The 19,748-nt window shown below is 47.2% G+C and overlaps 1 protein-coding gene across 7 annotated transcripts in view; it reads right to left on the bottom strand.

The window, feature by feature from the left end:
* PIK3C2A (phosphatidylinositol-4-phosphate 3-kinase catalytic subunit type 2 alpha) overlaps positions 1–19,748 on the bottom strand; it is a 241,093-nt gene that overhangs the window by 18,701 nt on the left and 202,644 nt on the right. The gene's annotated exons all lie outside the window — the stretch shown is intronic.

Here is a 19,748-nt window from a genome sequence, read left to right as displayed (position 1 = left end):
ATCAGGGCACATTCCCAGACATCAGGGTCCCAACACCCCAGGACTAAAGATGAGTTAATGTGTTCGGAAAACGTTTGCCAATCTCAAATTCTGCATGAACTTAGCACGTTCGGATTCGTGTTCGCTTTCCCGAGCATTTTAACTCAAAGTCGGCAAAATTTGGTCACAGTTCAGTAAATCATTGTGATTTTGTTATTACTTTGGCTAGGACAGTGGTGCTGTATGATGAGCGGTGTGGACGGGGGGACGTGTTTGATGAAGAGAGGGGGTGACAGAGAGGATAAAGGAGCGTCTGAAGAGATTACAGGAGCGGCGCTTTAATTTCTTTCCACTTAACTTTATGTATGTTGATTCCGATAACCAATCAGGGCAAGGAGACCATCCACAACATCATGACACAAGGTCTTCTGTGATTGGTTGCCGAAGTCACATGTTCCTGGCCATACAGAAAGCGGACATCTTGGTTTGCTGGCACCATTGTCTCAGTGTCACAGTGCAGAAGTCGCTCCTGTGTTAGTGCTGCTGCTGAAAGTGAACTTATCCTGTGTGAAATCAATCTTCCAGCATCAAAGTAGATTATGCAAAACCTGTGTGGCTGTCTCTGGAAGCCCCATTAGTGATTGGAAGCCCCCAGAGACAAATCGAAAGGCCAGATTTCCACTTAAACATCATTAGGCATAACAGTGTTGTTCAGGCACACATCTAAGAACATAGATAGCGATTCTTCATTTAGTGACAGGCGACTGACAGCTGTGGGCCAAAGGTTGTGAAACAGCAGGTTACAAGAGGGGAAGGCTACATACAACATGAGTTGGGAAAAGTGAGGTCGTGGTGGAAGGGGGAATAGGCTTGGTGTTTGACGTGTACTTGGGTTAGGTGTTAATGTGAATGAAAGCTCAACTGAACAAACACCGTCTTGTCCTATCCAAAGACCACTGACAACATCTGTTACTGGATGGGATACTTGACTCCCTTTCTTTGGCAGCTGCACAGCGGTACAACTTGTAGAAGAGGCTCAGAAAGAGCATGTGCTAAAGTGGATGGCAAGCACTGCATCAAGTGGCCTCTGCTCCTCTTCCTCCACCTTAACACCACACACACTACAATCCTCAGAGGAGGCGCCCCAATCACCCTTGCCCCCCCTTCCCCAAGTGCAAAATTTCCAAATGTTCAATTGATTGTGGGAACCTCAGATGGACCATTCTGAAGAGCTGCTCACACATTGTATTCCATGGGCATCAGAGGTCTGCTCCAAAGAATCACAGAATCCAGGGGAGGAAAGCATCTGCACCGATGCCCAAAAATTTTTCATGTGGAACTCGGGATCTGATGAAATAGGGCCCAAGCAGAATCCAGACCCTCATCACCAGACATTAACTACCAAGGGTGGAGGTGATTCTGATGAGACTCAGATACCAGAGGCGCACGAGGACCGTACGGTCATGTCAGGGCAGGAAGAGGAGGAGGGTGACTCTCAGGGTGAGGAGTGTAAGAACAGAGAGGATGACGATGAGGTTGTGGATCCCACTTGGTGTCAATCCAGAGCTACGCAGCTGAGTAGCTCAACAGAGGAGGTGTAGGAGGTTTAAGATAAGGAGGTTATGTTGCGGGTTCCCACACAGAAAAAGTGATGCAACAAACACAAGCACTGCATCCTCAGCCCCAACTCTGCCTGTGGCCAGAACCGGTCGCGTGTGTGCTAGGGTTGCCTAGCCTGGGCATTTTGTGAGACCTCAAAGGATGATCCCACACACGTTACCTGTCAGATTTGAAAAAAAAAACAAAGTAGGGGCAAAAATTGCAGTAAATTGGCAACTACATGCATGAACTGACACATTTGCGATCAACATGCCTTAGTGTGGGAATCTCACTGCGCTAAAATGTGGACTAGCGGGCCTTGCCAACCACCGACCGTCCCATCAACTCTATCTGCTTTTCCTTCCTCCTCCGTCACCATGCTAAGAGTTCACACACAGGTCTCTGGCCGCAGAAACTACAATTGTTTACCCACCACAGTGGGGGAGAGTGAGAGCCGGTCAGCTGTTATGGAAGTAGACATGACTGCTGATTCTGTGTCACCTACCACAACACATCTTTCTCAATCCACCAGAACATGTCCGCCTGCACCTTAGTCACGGTCCAGCAGTTTGTCCTGTTCTCCGCCCTCAGCACTGCAGCCATCCCTCGGTCCTGCAGTTGTGGTCACGTAAAAGAATGTTTTCTCCTACACATGGCAAAGCTATGAGCTCGAACTCCACCATCTCCAAACTGCTGGCTACGGAAATGCTCTCTTTCTGCCTGGTGAATACAGACGGTTTCTGAAAGTTGATGGCCGTCCCAGTCCAACAGTACCAGTTGCTCAGTAGCCATTACTTCTTTAAGAAAGCTGTACCAGCGCTACACCAGCATGTCACCAACATTACCCATTCCCTGAAAAAATCTATGTCTGCCAGGGTGCATTTCACCACTGACACCTGGACAAGCAAACATGAGCAGGGAGTTACATCTCGCTGACTGGTCACTGGGGGTAGGCGGTCAAGGGGCAGTGCAGACAGAATCCCCACCACCTCCATACTGTGCAGCCAGGGCTCACCAAAATAAGGTAATGTTAAAATGAATATATCTTGGAGTTCACAGTCACACAGCTCAAAAGTTGTGGACAGCTATCCAGGCCAAGATTGATCAATGGCTGTCTCCACTAAACCTGGAGCCATGGAAGGCCGTGTGCGGTAACGGTGCAAACCTGGTGGCGGCCCTACTCCGGGGCAACCTCACATACGTGCTTTGCATGGCTCATTTCTTAAACTTGATGGTACAACAATTTCCCCACCACTATCCCAGCCTCAATGCGCGTCTGCAAAAGCACGGTCGCTGTGTGCTCACCTCCGATGATCTCACCCCGCAGGTCACTAACTTGCATCGCTACAGAGGTCTTCCAGCCTATCGTTAACCGTTTGATTAGCGCTGTTCTGACATGGTGGAATTCCTCTCACATTGCAGCGACTGTGGCAGCAGCGACGAGCCCTGGTACAGTATGTCCTTTTGCATAGCCAGGGCCAACACAGCATGGATGTGGTGCAAATCACGCTTGCGGAATGAACACAGATGAAGGACCTCTGCACCCTTCTGCACGGTTTTAAAATGGCTACTAAGATGGTTAGCGCTGACTATGTCGTTATCAGCATCACTATTCCAGTCATCTACATGTTGGAGCACACTTTGAATAGTCTGTGTGAGGAGGTGATGGGCCCAGAGGAACAGATGGAAGCAGAGGAGGAAGCAGAAGGGATAACAATATCTCAAATTTCTGTAATGTCGAACAGGTGGGTGCCATGGTAGGGTGGCTTACAGCGATCGAGGGGGAGCTCATGGAACCAGACAAACTGATAGTGAAGGTGCAGGAGCCAAGGAACAAATTGAGGACGAGGTGATGGACGCGCAACAGTCAGGAGATGAAGAGGATAATGATCTGATCTCTGTTGTCCGTGGTTGGAGGGAGGGGATGTAGGAAGCAATCTTGAGTGTTACCCTGCCACCAACACAGCATGGACTTGGACCTCATAGAAGCGCCCAACACATGAGCGCCTTCTTGCTCCACTATCTTCAACACAATGCCTGTATTTTTAGGGTTAGAAATAGTGCTGACTACTGGGTTGCCACTGTTAAATCCACGGTACAAGAGTAAATTTAGCCATAAGCTTTCCCCCGGAAAGAGATGCACACATGGTGTAGTATCGAAATACGCTCGTAGACAATCTTTAACAGTGGCTTTCCCCAAGACAGCAGGGAGGCACACAGAGTGCCTCCCAGTTCTATAAATCCAACCCCGGGAACGTCAAGGCATCATTGCCAAAATATTAGCAGCAGCATAAGTGGCATGTAAGCAATTTCTGTGAGTCATTTAACACATTTTTTTAGACCAGTCCATGCACCAGCAGGTACAAGTCTGACACGTTGTGAACGACTGGAGAGGATGGGGCAGGAGTATCTGGAGCTCAATATCAAAGAGCTTGACTGTCACGCCTTTGAGGTTTTGTCATGCCCAGCAGCCAACGACGTGTCTTCAGCGCTGCTGGTGGTGCCCTGACGGATAAGCGCATCCAGATGTCCCCTCAAAGCTTAGACTGCCTAACTTTCATCAAAATGAACAAATCATGGATCTCCAATGACTTTTGCACCCCAGTCACAGATTGGGCTGTATTGATCTCGCATTACTGCAGTTTGTGCCATCTTTGCGGTGTCTTCTGTGCCTGCTGTTGCTACAAACAATTTTTTGAAATGTGGAGACTCCAAGTTGCGTCTCCATCTGGTGGGTTGCCAGTGGTGGAAGGTGTGTCAGAGCCCCATTATACTGTTTCTACTCTGGAAATTGATGCCACTTCAGTGATGTGTGACAATTATTTTTTAAATGAGGAGACGCCAAGTTGGGTCTCCATTTGGTGGGTTGCCTGTATAAGTATGGTTCCCAAACAGGCAGGCCTGCACTTTAAGTCAACTACCTGTGTGACTATTCTTACATTTTTCTACCAATATTACTGTATGAAACTGATGTTTGTGCAATCTGAGTGTGGCTGCAATAACAATAATAAAAAAAAAATTGGAGGTGTTGCATGAGGTGCGAGGTCTCCCAGCTAAGAAGGCTTACACAGCTCTGTTAACCAGCAGGTCTTTATTAAAGCTTAAATTTCAAGCTGAAAATCCTGAGCTAGACCCTGATACCTCATACATGGACCATGGCTGACTGCTGCTGTGCCATTTGCAAATTTTTACTGTGGGTCAATTAATGCCACTATTAATGGTGTCTGCCCCTAATTTTAACTGTTTGGGAAGCTTTTTGCTATCCCTTAAGGAGTGGTCTATGAGTTTGGTTTTGCCTCCCATTTAATCCAATGGGGTTTGGATACGTTCGTCGAAATGTTCAGTGAACTGTTCGACGAACGGCGGTCCGTTTGGTGAATCCAAACCGAACCTTGAAACGTTCGCTCATCTCTACCCAGGACATCAGGGCCCCAACACCACAGGGCATCAGGGCCTCCACACACCCCCAACACAAGGGGCTCCCCGTCCCGACATCAAGGCCCCTCCACCCCAGGAAATGAGAACAGTACCCCTCTCTCCGGAGATCAAGGCACCCAGGAAATCAGCGCCCCTCCCTCAGAGATGCCGCTGATGCTTTCCACGTTGTCTGGTGCAGAAATTTGAATCTGCTGGCAGCAGGATGTGGGGCCTCAGGTACCATTCACGTGTCAGTACTGGGCTGACTACTGAGGTTCATCAGCAGATAATCACTGAGAACTGGTTGTCGCCTGCCAGGTCGTCCTCCATGTTCATCAACTCTGTATAAACCAATCAATAATTGGCAGCTTTTTGCCTATGCACGGCACACACAGCTGTCAATATGTAGCGTGCACAGCAGGCCGAGGGGGATGACCGTGTACTATGCAGAGCGGCCAAGGAGGGAACGCCATGCACAGCGGGCAGGACACAATGCACAGGAGATTCTACAGACAGGATGGCTGGGGAGGATGCAGGAGAGTTTACAGACAGGACCGCTGTGAAGGATGCAGGAGAATCTACAGACAGGATGGCCGGGAAGTACGCAGGAGAGTCTAAAGAATGGACGGCCAGGGAGGATTCAGGAGAATCTACAGACAGGACAGCCAGTAAGGACACCTGAGAGTCTACAGAAAAAACGGCTGGGGTGGACGCAGGAGTCTACAGACAGGACGGCCGGGGTGGACGCAGAAGAGTCTACAAACAGGACGGCCGGGGTGGAAGCAGGAGAGTCTACAGACAGGACGGCCGGGGTGGAAGCAGGAGAGTCTACAGACAGGACGGCCGGGGTGGACGCAGGAGAGTCTACAGACAGGATGGCCGGGGTGGAAGCAGGAGAGTCTACAGACAGGACGGCCAGGGAGGACGCAAGAGAGTCTACAGACAGGACGGCCAGGGAGAACGCAGGAGGGAATACAGAACGGACAGACGGTGAGGACACAGGAGAGAATACAGACAGGATGCAGTAGAAAATACAGACAGAACGGTTGGTGACGATGCAGGAGGAGAGTCTACAGACAGGACAGTCAGAGAGGATGCAAGACAGAATATAGACAGGACAGGCAGGGGAGGACACAGGAGAAACTACAGACAGGACGGCCGGGGCGGATACAGGAGAGAATACAGGACAGAATACATACAGAATGGCTGGAGACGACGCAGGAGGAGAGACTACAGACAGGACAGCTGGAGAGAACGCAAGAGAGAATAAAGACAGAATTGCAGGAGAGGCTACAGAACGGATGGCCAAAGAGGACAGAGGAGAGTCTACAGACAGGATGGCCAGGGAGGATACAGGAGAAAATACAGATAGGACAGCCAAGGAGGACGCAGGAGAAAATAGGCAGGTCGGTTGGGGAGGATGCAGGAGAGCATACAGACAGGACGGCTGCAAAGAACGTAGGGGAATCTACAGACAGGACGGCCGGGGAGGACAAAGAGGAGAACACAGATAGAACTGCTGGAGGGGACGCAGGAGAGAATACAGACAGGACGGCCAGGGAGGGTACAGGAGAGAATACGAACAGGACGGCCAGGGAGGATACAGGAGAGAATACAGACAGGGCGGCCAGGGAGAACGCAGGGGAGGACACAGAAAGGACGGAGAGGAAGCAGGAGAGAATACAGACAGGATGCAGTAAAGCATACAGACAGAACGGCTGGAGACGATGCAGGAGGAGAGACGGAGAGACTACAGACAGGACAGCTGGAGAGGACGCAAGAGAATAAAGACAGAAAGACTGGAGAGGACGCAGGAGAGGCTACAGAACGGCCAGCGAGGACGCAAGAGGGAATACAGAAAGTACTGCCAGAGAGGACGCAGGAGAGAATACAGAACGGACTGCTGGAGAGAATACAGACAGAACAACCGAAGAGGAAGCAGAAGAGTCTACAGACAGGATGGTTGGGGAGGACGCAACAGAGAATAGAGACAGGACAGCCGGGAGGACGCAGGAGAGAATACAGACAGGATGGACGGTAGGAGAGAATGCAGGGGAGTCTACAGACAGGACGGCCGGAGAGGACACAGGACAGAATACAGAACGGATGGTCAGAGAGGACGCGGGAGAGAATACAGACAGAATGGCTGGTGAGGACACAGGAGATTCTACCGACAGGACGGCTGGGGAGGATACAAGAGAGAATACAGACAAGACAGCCGGGTAGGATACAGGAGAAAATACAGACAGAATGGCCGGAGAGGACACAGTAAAGTCTACAAATAGGACAGCAAGAGAAGATGCAAGAGAGAATACAGAACGGACGGTCAGAGGACACAGGAGAGAATACAAAATGGACAGTCAGAGAGGACGCAAGAGAGAATACAGACAGAACGGCTGGTGAGGACACAGGAGAGTCTACAGAAAGGATGGCCAGGGAGGATACAGGAGAGAATACATACAGGATGGCCAGGGAGGATACAGGAGAAAATACAGACAGAATGGCAGGAGAGGACACAGGAGAGACTACAGACAGGACGGCCAAGGAGGATACAAAAGAGAATACAGAGAGGACTGCCAGGAAGAACGCAGTAGATAGAGGATAAAGACCGGATGCAGTAGAGAATTCAGACAGAATGGCTGGTGAGGACACAGAAGAGTCTACAGACAGGACAGCCAAGGAGGATAAAGGAGAGAATACAGACAGAACGGCCAGGAACAATGCAGTAGAGGATACAGACAGGATTGAGTAGAGCAGTGTTCCCCAACTCCGGTCCTCAAGAACCACCAACAGGTCATGTCTTCAGGATCTCCTTAGTATTGATGTAATTATCACCTGTGCAATACTAAGGAAATCCTGAAAACATGACCTGTTGGTGGCTCTTGAGGACCAGAGTTGAGGAACACTGGAGTAGAGAATACAGATAGAACAGCTGGAGACGACGCAGGAAGAGAGACTACAGACAGTATAGCTTGAAAGGACGCAAGTGAAAATAAAGAAAGAACGTCTGGAGAGGACGTAGGAGAGGCTACAGAATGGATGGCCAGAGAGGACACAGGAGAGTCTACAGACAGGACAGCCGGAGAGGACACAGGACAGTCTACAGACAGGACAGCAAGGGATGATGCAGGAGGAAATACAGACAGGACGGCCAGGGAGGACGCAAAAGAGAATAAACAGGACCGACGGGGAGGACACAGAAGAGAATACTGACAGGCCAGTCAGGGAAGACAAAGAAGAGAACATAGACAGGACGGCCCAAGAGGACACAGGAGAGAATACAGAATGGACGGTCAGAGAGGACGCAGGAGAGAATACAGACAGGACGGCCGGGGAAGATACAGGAGAGAATATAGACAGGATGGCTGTGGAGGATACTGGAGAGAATACATACAGAAGGGTCGGAGAGGACACAGGAGAGTCTACAGACAGGACGGCCAAGGAGGATACAGGAGAGAATACAGAACGGACGGACGGAGAGGACACAGGAGAGAATACAGACACGATGACAAGGGAGGACGCAGGAGAGAATACAGACAGGACGGCCAGGGAGGATGCAGGAGAGAATACAGATAAGATGGCCAGAGAGGATGCAGTAGAGTCTACAGACAGGACTGCAGGGAGAGATTCTGCTGCGTCCTCCCCGGCCTACCTGTCTGCAGACTTCCCTGCCCAGGAGCTGGGGTATGTGCTGTTTATGTCCCTGCACAGTCAGACTCAGCACAGGACACGGCGTGGAGTATTACACCAGTATTTCAGCACATGGACATTATATATATTTTTAACATCCAATTATGACACGGCTTGTGGGAAAGCCCTTTAAATCTGGACCTGACAGACATTAAGGGTATGTGCAGATGTTTTGAAAATGGCAGCGTGTGGTGAAATATGTGTATATATACATACATTATATTATATATATATATATATATATATATGTGTGTGTGTGTGCGCGCAGTGGACTATGTACAGATTTATTGTGTCACTGGCAATAATGTAACATCTGTCTTGAAAAGCTGCATGTCTCACCCAGGTGCTAATATGTATTTTCCTGGGACAAGAAGACTTCTGTCTCCAATCTCACCAGGGGGTCCTGCTGGAAGCCAAGAGGAAAGGAAATATTTGACACCTCCTAGCTCTTGGAAGAGGGATGTTAATTACGGCCTGATAGTATCTCTGTGAGAGCTTTTACACAAAGGATCTCAAGAGAAAATAATATATTCCTTGGGGGGCGTGGCCGTGGTCCAATCAAAAACCAAGCAATTATGATATTAACCTGAGGGGCTGGTCCTCCAGTCCAAAGCTATAAATTAAGGCTGTATACAGAGAAATGCGTTCACATAATGGCAGCGGCCGACCTGGTGTGATCCAATCTACATTCATCCTACTCTCAGGGAGCAGAAAAGCAGACTACCAAGTTAGATGATTTCTGTACGTTTTCTCCTGTTATTTTATACTGTTTTACATAAGTTGTATGTCTCTTTATTATCATATTTTTATATCTTTTCTTACTGTAAACACTGAACCTTTTTGTATTAAAGTATAAAACTTTAACAAGTTGAACCTTGAATGTTCTAAAAGAATCCATAGCCTAAGGTGTGTGAGCCTGATGAGTGGTAGACATTATTAGTATTAACCCCTTTCTGCCATTGGACGTACTATTCCGTCCATGTGGGGTGGGCCCTAATTCCCAAGGACGGAATAGTATGTCCAGCACGATTGGCCACGCTCACGGGGGGAGCGCGGCCGGGTGTCAGCTGCCTATCGCAGCTGACATCCGGCACTATGTACCAGGAGCGGTCACGGACCGCCCCCGGCACATTAACCCCCGGCACACCACGATCAAACATGATCGCGGTGTGCCGGCGGTACAGTGAAGCATCGCGCAGGAAGGGGGCTTCCTGCGGGCTTCCCTGAGACCCCCCGAGCAACGCGATGTGATCGCGTTGCTGCGAGGGTCTCTTACCTCCTATCCCTGCAGGCCCCGGATCCAAAATGGCCGCGGGGCTGCATCCGGGTCCTGCAGGGATTACTTTCGGGTGCAGACCAGGCTCTGGTAAGCCTGCAGCACTGGAACTCAGATCGGTGATCTGACAGAGTGCTGTGCAAACTGTCAGACCAGCGATCTGTGATGTCCCCCCCGGGACAAAGTAAAAAAAAAAATTCCCACATGTGTAAAAAAAAAAAAAAGAAAAAAAAAAATCGTAAATAAAGAAAAAAAAAAAATATTATTCCCATAAATACATTTCTATATCTAAATAAAAAAAAAATCAAACAATAAAAGTACACATACTTAGTATCGCCGCGTCCGTAACGACCCCACCTATAAAACTACATCACTAGTTAACCCCTTCAGTGAACACCGTAAAAAAAAAAAAAAAAAAAAAACGAGGCAAAAAAACAACGCTTTATTCTCATACCGCTAAACATGGTACCGCTGCAAACGTCATCTTGTCCCGCAAAAAACGAGCCGCCATACAGCATCATCAGCGAAGAAATAAAAAAGTTATAGTCCTCAGAATAAAGCGATGCCAAAATGATTATTTTTTCTATAAAATAGTTTTTATCGTATAAAAGCGCCAAAACATTAAAAAAATGATATAAATGAGGTATCTCTGTAATCGTACTGACCCGAAGAATAAAACCGATTTATCAATTTTACCAAACGCGGAACGGTATAAACGCCTCCCCCAAAAGAAATTCATGAATAGCTGGTTTTTGGTCATTCTGCCTCACAAAAATCGGAATAAAAAGCGATCAACAAATCTCCCGTGCCCGAACATGTTACCAATAAAAACGTCAACTCGTCCCGCAAAAAACAAGACCTCACATGACTCTGTGGACTCAAATATGGCAAAATTATAGCTCTCAAAATGTGGTAACGCAAAAAATATTTTTTGCAATAAAAAGCGTCTTTCAGTGTGTGACGGCTGCCAATCATAAAAATCCGCTAAAAAACCCTCTATAAAAGTAAATCAAACCCCCCTTCATCACCCGCTTAATTAGGGAAAAATAAAAAAAATTAAAAAATGCATTTATTTCCATTTTCCCATTAGGGTTAGGGCTAGGGTTGGGGCTAGGGTTGGGGCTAGGGTTGGGGCTAGGGTTGGGGCTAGGGTTGGGGCAAGGGTTGGGGCTAGGGTTAAGGCTACAGTTAGGGTTGGGGCTAAAGTTAGGGTTAGGATTACATTTACGGTTGGGAATAGGGTTGGGATTAGGGGTGTGTCTGGGTTAGAGGTGTGGTTAGGGTTACCGTTGGGATTAGGGTTAGGGGTGTGTTTGGATTAGGGCTTCAGTTATAATTGGGGGGTTTCCACTGTTTAGGCACATCAGGGGCTCTCCAAATGCGACATGGCGTCCGATCTCAATTTCAGCCAATTCTGCGTTGAAAAAGTAAAACAGTGCTCCTTCCCTTCCGAGCTCTCCCGTGCGCCCAAACAGGGGTTTACCCCAACATATGGGGTATCAGCGTACTCGGAACACATTGGAGAACAACTTTTGGGGTCCAATTTCTCCTGTTACCCTTGGGAAAATACAAAACTGGGGGCTAAAAAATAATTTTTGTGGAAAAAATAATATTTTTTATTTGCACGGCTCTGCGTTATAAACTGTAGTGAAACACTTGGGGGTTCAAAGCTCTCACAACACATCTAGATGAGTTCCTTAGGGGGTCTACTTTCCAAAATGGTGTCACTTGTGTGGTTTTTTTTACTGTTTAGGTACATTAGGGGCTCTGCAAACGCAATGTGACGCCTTCAGACCATTCCATCTAAGTCTGCATTCCAAATGGCGCTCCATCCCTTCCGAGCCCTCCCATGCGCCCAAACAGTGGTTCCCCCCACATATGGGGTATCAGCGTACTCAAGACAAATTAAACAAAACAACTTTTGGGGTCCAATCTCTCCTGTTACCCTCGGGAAAATACAAAACTGGGGGCTAAAAAATAATTTTTGTGGGAAAAAATTTGTTTTATTTTCACGGCTCTGCATTATAAACTTCTGTGAAGCACTTGGTGCGTCAAAGTGCTCACCACACCTCTAGATAAGTTCCTTAGGGGGTCTTCTTTCCAAAATGGTGTCACTTGTGGGGGGGTTTCAATGTTTAGGCACATCAGTGGCTCTCCAAACGCAACATGGCGTCCTGTTATGATCCGGTGGTAGGATCACCAAACTGACCTGATAGGTAAACCAGAATATTAGGACGAGCTCTGGGGATGTGGAAACTATACTGACCGCAACACTGAACCTATCCAAAACACACTAAATGCAGCCGTGGAGCGTTACCTAAAAACCTAGACGCCTCGTCACAGCCTGAGGAACTAACTACCCCTAGAGAGAAAGCCAAGCCTCACTTGCCTCAGAGAAATGACCCCAAAGTTTAGACAGCCCCCACAAATAATAACGGTGAGTTAAGGGGAAAATACAAACGTAGTAATGAAAAACAGGTTTAAGCAAATGAGGCCCGCTAACGCTAAATAGACTGAAGATAGCAAGGGATCTGTGCGGTCAGTACAAAAACTATCAAAAACTATGCACGCAGAAAATACAAGAACCCCCACACCGACTCACGATGTGAGGGGCGCACTCTGCACCCCAGAACTTCTAGCAAGCAAAAAAATCACATATAAGCAAGCTGGACTGAACTCATCATATAATGAAACATATTTTCAAGAGAAAAATGAGCAAACATGAACTAGCAAGACTTAGCTTCTCCGGATGGAGACAGGTCACAAGGAAGTCCAGAGAGATCAGAACCAGTACTGAATACAACGACAGCAGGCAACAAACAAAGGTGCAGGTGGAGTTAAATAGGAACCAGCAAAGCAGGAAATGAGGCAGCTCAGCCCATCTCCAGACCCGCAGTATCGCTAAAGGCCACCAGTGGGAGCCCAGACGGAATTCACAACAGTACCCCCCCCTTGAGGAGGGGTCACCGAACCCTCACCAGAGCCCCCAGGCCGATCAGGACGAGCCGAATGAAAGGCACGAACCAAATCGGCCGCATGGACATCAGAGGCGACAACCCAGGAATTATCCTCCTGACCATAGCCCTTCCATTTAACTAAGTACTGAAGCCTTCGTCTCGAAACACGAGAATCCAAGATCTTCTCCACCACATACTCCAATTCTCCCTCGACCAAGACCGGAGCAGGAGGATCAACAGAAGGAACCACAGGCACCACATATCTCCGCAACAATGACCTATGGAACACATTGTGAATGGCAAATGATGCTGGGAGGTCCAAACGAAATGACACAGGGTTGAGGATTTCCAAAATCTTATAAGGACCGATGAAACGAGGCTTGAACTTAGGAGAGGAAACCTTCATCGGAACATAACGAGAAGACAACCACACCAAATCCTCCACACGAAGTCGGGGACCCACACAGCGACGGCGGTTAGCAAAGCGCTGAGCCTTCTCTTGTGACAACGTCAAATTGTCCACCACGTGGTTCCAAATCTGCTGCAACCTATCCACCACAGAATCCACCCCAAGACAGTCAGAAGGCTCAACCTGACCTGAGGAAAAACGAGGATGAAAACCAGAATTGCAAAAAAAAAGGAGAAACCAAAGTAGCAGAACTATCCCGATTATTGAGGGCGAACTCAGCCAATGGCAAAAAAGTCACCCAGTCATCCTGATCAGCAGAAACAAAACATCTCAGATAAGTCTCCAAGGTCTGATTAGTACGTTCGGTTTGGCCATTTGTCTGAGGATGGAAGGCCGATGAAAAAGATAACTCAATGCCCATCTTAGCACAAAAGGACCGCCAAAATCTGGACACAAACTGGGATCCTCTATCAGACACAATATTCTCAGGAATACCATGCAAACGAACCACATTCTGAAAAAACAGTGGAACCAAATCAGAGGAGGAAGGCAGCTTAGGCAAGGGCACCAAATGGACCATTTTAGAAAAACGATCACAAACCACCCAGATAACAGACATCTTCTGAGAGACTGGAAGATCCGAAATAAAATCCATGGAAATATGTGTCCAGGGCCTCTTCGGGACAGACAAAGGCAAAAGCAAACCACTGGCACGAGAACAGCAAGGCTTGGCCCGAGCACAAATCCCACAGGACTGCACAAAGGAACGCACATCCCGCGACAAGGAAGGCCACCAAAAGGACCTAGCCACCAAATCCCTGGTACCAAAAATCCCAGGGTGACCTGCCAACACCGAAGAATGAACCTCGGAAATGACTCTACTGGTCCATCTATCCGGGACAGTCTCTCCGGTGGACAACGATCAGGTCTATTGGCCTGAAATTCCTGCAGTACCCGTCGTAAATCAGGGGAGATGGCAGACAAAATCACCCCTTCTCTGAGGACACCAGCCGGTTCAGAAACTCCCGGAGAGTCAGGCACAAAGCTTCTAGAAAGAGCATCAGCCTTCACGTTCTTCGAACCCGGAAGGTATGAAACCATGCAATTGAAAAGGGAGAAAAACAGCGACCATCGAGCCTGTCTAGGATTTAGCCGTTTAGCAGACTCGAGATAAGTCAAATTCTTGTGATCAGTCAAGACCACCACACGATGTTTGGCTCCCTCAAGCCAATGTCGCCACTCCTCAAATGCCCACTTCATTGCCAACAACTCCCGATTACCAACATCATAATTCCGCTCGGCAGGCGAAAACTTTCTTGAAAAAAAAGCACATGGCCTCATCACAGAGCCATCAGAGTTTCTCTGTGACAAGACAGCCCCTGCTCCAATCTCAGAAGCATCAACCTCGACCTGGAATGGTAGAGAGACATCCGGCTGACGCAAGACAGGAGGCGAAGAGAACCGACGTTTGAGCTCCTGAAAGGCCTCCACGGCCGCAGGAGACCAATTCGTCACATCAGAACCCTTCTTAGTCAAATCCGTCAAAGGCTTAACCACACTGGAAAAATTAGTGATGAAGCGACGGTAAAAATTAGCAAAACCCAAGAACTTCTGAAGACTTTTTACCGATGTAGGTGGAGTCCAGTCATGAATAGCCTGGACCTTGACTGGATCCATCTCAATGGTAGAAGGAGAAAAAATAAAGCCCAAAAAGGAAACCTTCTGGACTCCGAAGAGACATTTAGAGCCCTTCACAAACAAGGTATTGGCTCGCAGGACCCGAAATACCATCCTGACCTGCTTCACATGAGATTCCCAATCATCAGAAAAGACCAAAATATCATCCAGGTACACAATCATAAACCTATCCAGATACTCTCGGAAGAGGTCGTGCATGAAGGACTGGAACACAGAAGGGGCATTAGAAAGCCCAAAAGGCATCACCAAGTATTCAAAATGGCCTTCGGGCGTATTAAATGCTGTTTTCCATTCATCGCCCTGCTTTACAGGTCCTTCTCAAAAAATTAGCATATAGTGTTAAATTTCATTATTTACCATAATGTAATGATTACAATTAAACTTTCATATATTATAGATTCATTATCCACCAACTGAAATTTGTCAGGTCTTTTATTGTTTTAATACTGATGATTTTGGCATACAACTCCTGATAACCCAAAAAACCTGTCTCAATAAATTAGCATATTTCACCTGTCCAATCAAATAAAAGTGTTTTTTAATAACAAACAAAAAAACCATCAAATAATAATGTTCAGTTATGCACTCAATACTTGGTCGGGAATCCTTTGGCAGAAATGACTGCTTCAATGCGGCGTGGCATGGAGGCAATCAGCCTGTGACACTGCTGAGATGTTATGGAGGCCCAGGATGCTTCAATAGCGGCCTTAAGCTCATCCAGAGTGTTGGGTCTTGCGTCTCTCAACTTTCTCTTCACAATATCCCACAGATTCTCTATGGGGTTCAGGTCAGGAGAGTTGGCAGGCCAATTGAGCACAGTAATACCATGGTCAGTAAACCATTTACCAGTGGTTTTGGCACTGTGAGCAGGTGCCAGGTCGTGCTGAAAAATGAAATCTTCATCTCCATAAAGCATTTCAGCCGATGGAAGCATGAAGTGCTCCAAAATCTCCTGATAGCTAGCTGCATTGACCCTGCCCTTGATGAAACACAGTGGACCAACACCAGCAGCTGACATGGCACCCCACACCATCACTGACTGTGGGTACTTGACACTGGACTTCAGGCATTTTGGCATTTCCTTCTCCCCAGTCTTCCTCCAGACTCTGGCACCTTGATTTCCGAATGACATGCAAAATTTGCTTTCATCAGAAAAAAGTACTTGGGACCACTTAGCAACAGTCCAGTGCTGCTTCTCTGTAGCCCAGGTCAGGTGCTTCTGCCGCTGTTTATGGTTCAAAAGTGGCTTTACCTGGGGAATGCGGCACCTGTAGCCCATTTCCTGCACACGCCTGTGCACGGTGGCTCTGGATGTTTCCACACCAGACTCAGTCCACTGCTTCCTCAGGTTCCCCAAGGTCTGGAATCGGTCCTTCTCCACAATCTTCCTCAGGGTCCGGTCACCTCTTCTCGTTGTACAGCGTTTTCTGCCACATTGTTTCCTTCCAACAGACTTACCATTGAGGTGCCTTGATACAGCACTCTGGGAACAGCCTATTTGTTGAGAAATTTCTTTCTGGGTCTTACCCTCTTGCTTGAGGGTGTCAATGATGGCCTTCTTGACATCTGTCAGGTCGCTAGTCTTACCCATGATGGGGGTTTTGAGTAATGAACCAGGCAGGGAGTTTTTAAAAGCCTCAGGTATCTTTTGCATGTGTTTAGAGTTAATTAGTTGATTCAGAAGATTAGGGTAATAGGTCGTTTAGAGAACCTTTTCTTGATATGCTAATTTATTGAGACAGGTTTTTTGGGTTATCAGGAGTTGTATGCCAAAATCATCAGTATTAAAACAATAAAAGACCTGACAAATTTCAGTTGGTGGATAATGAATCTATAATATATGAAAGTTTAATTGTAATCATTACATTATGGTAAATAATGAAATTTAACACTATATGCTAATTTTTTGAGAAGGACCTGTATACGCACAAGATTATACGCTCCACGAAGATCTATCTTGGTGAACCAACTGGCCCCCCTAATCCGAGCAAACAGATCGGACAACAGTGGCAAAGGATACTGAAATTTGACCGTGATGTTATTTAGAAGGCGATAATCTATACAGGGTCTTAGAGAACCATCCTTCTTGGCCACAAAAAAGAACCCCGCACCCAAAGGGGACGAGGACGGGCGAATATGCCCCTTCTATAAAGACTCCTTGATATAACTCCGCATAGCGGCATGTTCTGGTACAGACAAATTAAAAAGTCGTCCCTTAGGGAACTTACTACCAGGAATCAAATTTATGGCGCAATCACAATCCCTATGAGGAGGTAGGGCACTACAAATACATCCTGGTAGTCCGACAAAAATTCAGGGACTTCAGAAGGAGTAGAAGAAGCAATTGACACCAAAGGAGCATCGCCATGAATCCCCTGGCAACCCCAACTTGACACAGACATTGCTTTCCAATCCAGGACTGGATTATGAGCCTGCAGCCATGGCAGACCCAACACGACAACATCAATCAAAATTAGGTAACACAAGAAAGCGAATCACCTCCTGATGTACAGGAGTCATGCACATAGTCATTTGAGCCCAGTACTGAGGTTTATTCTTGGCCAATGGCGTGGCATCAAATCCCTTTAGTGGAATAGGGAATTGCAAAGGCTCCAAGACAAAACCACAGCGCCTGGCAAAAGACAAATCCATCAAATTCAGGGCGGCACCTGAATCCACAAAAGCCATAACTGAGTAGGATGACAGAGAGCAAATTAAAGTAACAGACAAAATGAATTTAGGTTGTACAGTACCAATGGTGACAGACCTAGCCAAGTTTTTTGTGCGCTTAGAACAATCTGAGATAACATGAGCAGAATCACCACAGTTTTAAAAGCACAACCCATTCTGACGTCTGTGATTTTGCCGTTCAATTCTGGTCAGAATCCTGTCACATTGCATAGACTCAGGCTTCTGCTCAGAAAATACCGCCAGATGGTGCACTGGTTTGCGCTCCCGCAAACGCCGATCAATCTGAATGGCCAAAGACATTGACTCACTCAGACCCGCAGGCGTGGGGAACCCCACCATAACATCCTTAATGGCTTCAGAAAGACCCTTTCTGAAAATCGCTGCCAGGGCACACTCATTCCATTGAGTGAGCACAGACCATTTCCTAAACTTCTGACAGTAAACCTCTGCTTCATCCTGACCCTGACACAAAGCCAGCAAGATTTTCTCTGCCTGATCCACAGAATTAGGTTCATCATAAAGCAAACCCAGCGCCAGAAAAAACGCATCTACATTACGCAATGCAGGATCTTCTGGCGCCAGGGCGAATGCCCAGTCTTGAGGGTCGCCACGCAACAAAGAAATAACAATTTTAACTTGCTGAACCGGATCACCAGAGGAACGAGGTCTCAGAGAAAGAAATAATTTGCAATTATTTTTAAAGTTCAAAAACCTAGATCTGTCTCCGGAGAACAACTCAGGAATAGGTATCTTAGGCTCTGACATAGGACTGCGAACTACATAATCCTGAATGCCTTGTACTCTAGCAGTGAGATGATCCACACTAGAAGACAGACTCTGAAGGTCCATAGCTGCAGCTGAATTCTGAACCACCCAGAGATTAAGGGGAGGAGAGAGGCAAGACACACTGCAGAAAAAAAAAAAAATGAACTCAGGATTTCTCTTATCCCTCTTTTGCGATGCATTAACTCTTTACCGGCCTGCTGTACTATTATGATCCGGTGGTAGGATCACCAAACTGACCTGATAGGTAAACCAGAATATTAGGACGAGCTCTGGGGATGTGGAAACTATACTGACCGCAACACTGAACCTATCCAAAACACACTAAAGGCAGCCGTGGAGCGTTACCTAAAAACCTAGACGCCTCGTCACAGCCTGAGGAACTAACTACCCCTAGAGAGAAAGCCAAGCCTCACTTGCCTCAGAGAAATGACCCCAAAGTTTAGACAGCCCCCACAAATAATAACGGTAAGTTAAGGGGAAAATACAAACGTAGTAATGAAAAACAGGTTTAAGCAAATGAGGCCCGCTAACGCTACATAGACTGAAGATAGCAAGGGATCTGTGCGGTCAGTACAAAAACTATCCACGCAGAAAATACAAGAATCCCCACACCAACTCACGATGTGAGGGGCACACTCTGCACCCCAGAACTTCCAGCAAGCAAAAAAATCACATATAAGCAAGCTGGACTGAACTCATCATATAATGAAACATATTTTCAAGAGAAAAATGAGCAAACCTGAACTAGCAAGACTTAGCTTCTCCGGATGGAGACAGGTCACAAGGAAGTCCAGAGAGATCAGAACCAGTACTGAATACAACGACAGCAGGCAACAAACAAAGGTGCAGGTGGAGTTAAATAGGAACCAGCAAAGCAGGAAATGAGGCAGCTGAGCCCATCTCCAGACCCGCAGTATCGCTAAAGGCCACCAGAGGAAGCCCAGACGGAATTCACAACAGCGTCCCATCTCAATTCCTGTCAATTTTGCAGTGAAAAGTCAAACGGCGCTCCTTCCCTTCCGAGCTCTCCCATGCGCCCAAACAGTGGTTTACCCCCACATATGGGGTATCAGTGTACTCAGGACAAATTGTACAACAACTTTTGGGGTCCAATTTCTTCTCTTACCCTTGGGAAAATAAAAAATTGGGGGCGAAATATAATTTTTGTGAAAAAATATGATTTTTTATTTTTACAAGTCTGCATTATAAACTTCTGTGAAGCACTTGGTGGGTCAAAGTGCTCACC

This window comes from Ranitomeya variabilis, chromosome 2 (assembly GCF_051348905.1).
Source record: "Ranitomeya variabilis isolate aRanVar5 chromosome 2, aRanVar5.hap1, whole genome shotgun sequence".
NCBI classification, from domain to species: Eukaryota; Metazoa; Chordata; class Amphibia; order Anura; family Dendrobatidae; genus Ranitomeya; species Ranitomeya variabilis.
The sequence above is the reverse complement of the archived record's forward strand: the minus strand, read 5'-3'. Positions and strand labels throughout refer to the sequence as shown.